We start from the raw sequence: 4,676 nt of genomic DNA on the forward strand, positions 1-4,676 counted from the left end.
ATGTTTTCCTACCACAATGCTATGAGACTACATATCAGTTACAGGAAAAAAATTCTGTAAAAAATACAAACACATGGAGGCTAAACAATACACTACTAAATAACCAAGCGATTACTAAAGAAATGAAAGAAGAAATAAAAAAAAATACCTAGAAACAAATTAAAATGAAAACGTGACAACACAAAACTTATGGGATGCAGCAAAAGCAGTTTTAAGAGGGAAGTTTATAGCAATACAGTCCTACTTCAAGAAACATCTCAAATAAACAAGCTAACCTTATGCCTAAAGCAATTAGGGAAAGAAGAGCAAAGAAACCCCAAAGTTAGCAGAAGGAAAGAAATCATAAGGATCAGATCAGAAATAAATGGAAAAAAAATGAAGGAAACAATAGCAAAGATCAATAAAACTAAAAGCTGTGGTTTTTTTGAGAAGATAAACAAAATTGATACACTATTAGCCAGACTCATCAAAAAAAAGGGAGAAGACTCAAATCAATTGAATTAGAAATGAAAAAGGAAAAGTAACAACTCACACTTCAGAAATACAAACAACTATCGCCGATTACTATGAGCAAATATATGCCAATAAAATGGACAACCTGGAAGAAATGGACACATTCTTTGAAAAGTACAACCTTCCGAGACTGAACCAGGAAGTAGAAAATATAAACTGACCAATCACAAGCACTGAAATTGAGACTGTGATTAAAAATTTTCCAACAAACCAAAGCTCAGGACCAGATGGCTTCAGAGGAAAATTCTATCAACATTTAGAGAAGAGCTAACAGTTATCCTTCTCAAACTCTTCCAAAATATAGCAGAGGGAGGAACACTCCCAAACTCATTCTATCAGGCCACCCACCCTCATACGAAAACCAAAGGAAGACGTCACAAAGAAAGAAAACTACAGGCCAATATCACTGATGAAGATAGATGCAAAAATTGTCAACAAAATACTCACCAACAGAATCCAACAGCACATTAAAAGGATCATACACCATAATCAAGTGGGGTTTATCCCAGGAATTCAAGGATTCTTCAATATATGCAAATCAATCAATGTGATTAACCATATTAACAAATCGAAGGAGAAAAACCATGTGATCATCTGAACAGATGCAGAAAAAGCTTTTGACAAAATTCAACACCAATTTATGATAAAATACCCTCCAGAAAGTAGGCATAGAGGGAACTTACCTCAACATAATAAAGGGTGTATGTGACAAACCCACTGTTAGCATCATCCTCAATGGTGAAAATCTGAAACCGTTTCCTCTACGATCAGGAACAGGACAAGGTTTTCCATTCTCACCACTATTATTCAACATAGTTTTGGAAGTTTTAGACACAGAAATCAGAGAAGAAAAAGAAATAAAAGCAATCCAAATTGGAAAACAAAAGTAAAGCTGTCACTGTTTGCAGATGATGTGATACGATACGTAGAGAATCCTAAAGATGCTACCAGAAAACTACTAGAGCTAATCAATGAATTTGGTAAAGTAGCAGGATACAAAATTAATGCACAGAAATGTCTTGCATTCCTATACACTAATGATGAAAAATCTGAAAGAGAAATCAAGGAAACACGCCCATTTACCCCTGCAACAAAAAGAACAAAATTCCTAGGAATAAACCCACCTAAGGAAACAAGAGTCCTGGATGCAGAAAAGTATAAGATAGTGATGAAAGAAATCAAAGATGATACAAATAGATGGAGAGATATACCATATTCTTGGATTGGAAGAATCAATATAGTGAAATGACTATACTACCCAATGCAATCTACAGATTCAATGCAATCCCTATCAAACTACCAATGGCATTTTTCACAGAACTAGAACATAATATTTCACAATTTGTATAGAAACACAAAAGACTCCGAATAGACAAAGCAATCTTAAGGAAGAAAAATGGAGCTCAGGGAATCAGGCTCCTGGATTTCAGACTATGCTACAAAGCTGCAGTAATCAAGACAGTATGGTACTGGCACAAAAACAGAAATATAGGCCAATGGAACAGGATAGAAAGGCCAGAGGTAAACCCACGCACCTATGGTCACCTTATTTTTGATAAAGGAGGCAAGAATATACAATAGCGAAAAGACAGCCTCTTCAATAAGTGGTGCTGGGAAAATTGGACAGCTACATGTAAAAGAATGAAATTAGAACACTCCCTAACACCATACACAAAAATAAACTCAAAATGGATTAAAGTACTAAATTCAAGGCCAGACACTATAAAACTCTTAGAGGAAAACCTAGGCAGAACACTCTAGGACATAGATCACAGCAGGATCCTTTTTGACCCACCTCCTAGAGAAATGGAAATAAAAACAAAAATAAACAAATGGGACCTCATGTAACTTAAAAGCTTTTGCACAGCAAAGGAAACCATAAAAAAGACAAAAAGACAACCCTCAGAATGGGAGAAGATATTTGGAATTGAAGCAACAGACAAAGGATTAATCTCCAAAATTTACAAGCAGCTCATGCAGCTCAATATCAAAAAAACACACAACCCAATCCAAAAAGAGGCAGAAGAATTAGGAGTGGGTGGGACTTCCGGCTCCTACCTGAAGGAGGTCGTTTGGCTGCTTTTGCTGCCGTCTGCAGGACCCGAGGCTCAGGATCACTCGGTGGAGCCGAGCTTAGAGAAACTGGAAAGAGACCGAGGGGTGCCGTCCACACTGCCCAGGAGTGAGCGGATTGCGGAACCCGCTTCCAGGATTTTTGGCCTAGGTCTCTGCCATTATCCTGTGCGTCTCCTGGCACCACCATGACCACAGGGTCCTATGTCAACCAACGCAGTGCAGGACCCAGCCCAGAGTCCATGGCTTTTCATTGGCTGAGTCCTTTCCAGGAAAGAAGGAGTCTTCATCCATTTGGATTCCGTTATTGTTTCAGGTTCCCATGGTAGCAGCAGCATTTATGGTCCCTGGACAGGGCCATGTGATCTTTGAGGATGTGGCTGTGTCCTTTTCCCAGGAGGATTGGGGTCTCCTTAACGATGCTCAGAGACTCCCGTACTGTGACATGATGCTGGAGAACCTGTCACGTATAGACTCCCTGGGTTGTTAGCATGGAGTAGAAGCTGAGGAGGCCGTTTCTGAACAATGTGTTTCTGTAGAACAAGTGACAGAAGACAGGAATCCAAAGCTGGAGCCATCTATCCTGAAGCCTCTGTCTTCCGATATGAGCGTCCTGGTGGAGAAAGATGTTTTGTACTTGGCTGACAATACGTTAATGTGCAGAGAGGTTGAGAAGGCTTTCCTAGGCAGCTTAGGCTTTCCCCAGCACCAGCCCTCCCATGATGGAGAGCATCCACGTAGAAGCAGGCAGAGAAGGGAGGTCTCTCACCTTGGGCAAGAGCATCACAAGTGCAGTGAATGTGGCAAAGCCTTCAGTAAAAAGTTTAAATTCACAGAGCACCTGAGAGTTCACACTGGAGAAAAACCTTATGAGTGCAGTGACTGTGGGAAGTTCTTTAGACACAGCTCCAGTCTTATTCATCATCGGAAAGTTCACATAGGAGAAAGGCCTTATGAGTGCTGTAATTGTGAGAAAGTCTTTGCCCACAAATATAAACTTTTTGAGCACCAGAGAATCCACACTGGAAAAAGACCATATGAGTGTAGTGAATGTGGGAAAGCCTTCCTTCGCAAGGATTCACTTGTTCAGCACCAAAAAATCCACACTGGAGAAAATCCTCATAAGTGTGGTGAATGTGGAAAGTGCTTCCTGAACAAAAATAACCTTCTTGTGCACCAGAGAGTCCACAGTGGAGAAAGGCCTTATGGATGAAACAAATGTGGAAAGTCCTTTGTCTTCAAAAAAAGGCTTCTTTATCACCAGCGAATCCACACTGGAGAAAGGCCTTACATGTGCAGTGAATGTGGGAAAGCCTATGTCTACAAAGGAAGTCTTATTGTGCATAAGAGAATTTACAATTTAGAGAAGGCTTATGGGTGTAACAAATGTGGGAAATTCTTTACAAGCAGTTTTGCCCTCAATAGACATGAGAATGTTCACACTGCATGAAGGTGTTATGAGTGCAGCAAATGTTGGAAAGCTCTCAATGGCGAAGTTAAACTTGCTGAGCACCAGAGAATCCATACTGGAGAAAGACCCTATAAGTGTAATGAATGTGAGAAAGCCTTCATGCGCAAGTATACACTTGTTCAGCACCAAAAAGTCCACACTGGAGTAAAGCCTTTTAAATGCAGTGAATGTGGGAAGCCCTTCACTTACAAAACAAGTCTTGTTGTCCATCAGAGAATCCACACTAGAGAAAGGCCTTATATGTGCAGTGAATGTGGGGAAGTCTTTGTCTACAGAAGAAGTCTTGTTGTCCATCAGAGAATCCACACTAGAGAAAAGCCTTATGAATGTACTTCTTTGTAGGCAGCTCCAAACTCATAAAAAACAAAGTTCACACTAGGGCAATGCCTTCTGGACTTATGCTTTCCTTCACTTGAGTTAATATCTAGCAGCACAATTCCTATGTAGTAGAGTAGGTGAATGTATACCTTATATGTGGCCGGTCAAACTTTTCTAAAATGGTAGTATATTTTTGTAGTCTCACGAGAAGCAGCAGAACATGAGTTCCTGTTTTTTACATTTTTACCAACACTTGGTATGTTCAGGCTTTCTAATTTCAGTGATGTCATAGGTGTATCTA

At 39.9% G+C, this 4,676-nt stretch overlaps 1 pseudogene; it reads left to right on the forward strand.

Annotated features, from left to right (window-relative positions):
- Positions 1-2,828: 2,828 nt before the first annotated feature.
- LOC138414022 (zinc finger protein 549 pseudogene) lies at positions 2,829-4,399 on the forward strand (annotated as a pseudogene).
- The last annotated feature ends 277 nt before the right edge of the window (positions 4,400-4,676 follow it).

Source organism: Delphinus delphis, chromosome 3 (genome assembly GCF_949987515.2).
Source record: "Delphinus delphis chromosome 3, mDelDel1.2, whole genome shotgun sequence".
Taxonomy (NCBI): Eukaryota; Metazoa; Chordata; class Mammalia; order Artiodactyla; family Delphinidae; genus Delphinus; species Delphinus delphis.